Below are 404 nucleotides of genomic sequence, written 5' to 3'. Positions count from 1 at the left end.
AACAATGAGCTGTCATGTGGGTATATATTAATGCTGCGCATTATGGACACAAGCGATTTTCACCCATTTATTAATTATATGTTTTACTTTTGATAACACCAATGTCATGACAACTTCTAATTGTGGGAAAAACGAAAACGTTCAGTAGAGACGTCCCATAGAACATTTTGCGAAACACAGTAGCCAGCATGTGTAGTTCTGGGGGGGCGTTCGATTCCAGTTTTGGATAGTCTGGCGTGGTTTCGTTCCATTTCAAACAGCTGTTTGACGCTCGGCGTAACTTTAGCGCATTGCCACTCCAACATCCAATCCCAGAGTTTGAAGATTAATCACAGGGACTGTAGTCCTAAACGATAGCTGGGGATTATGGGCAGTGTAGTGTCTTCGGCCATCCTAAACTCCTA

This window comes from Notothenia coriiceps, unplaced genomic scaffold (assembly GCF_000735185.1).
Source record: "Notothenia coriiceps isolate Sejong01 unplaced genomic scaffold, NC01 NC01_scaffold00037250, whole genome shotgun sequence".
Classification (NCBI taxonomy): Eukaryota; Metazoa; Chordata; class Actinopteri; order Perciformes; family Nototheniidae; genus Notothenia; species Notothenia coriiceps.
The sequence above is the reverse complement of the archived record's forward strand: the minus strand, read 5'-3'. Positions refer to the sequence as shown.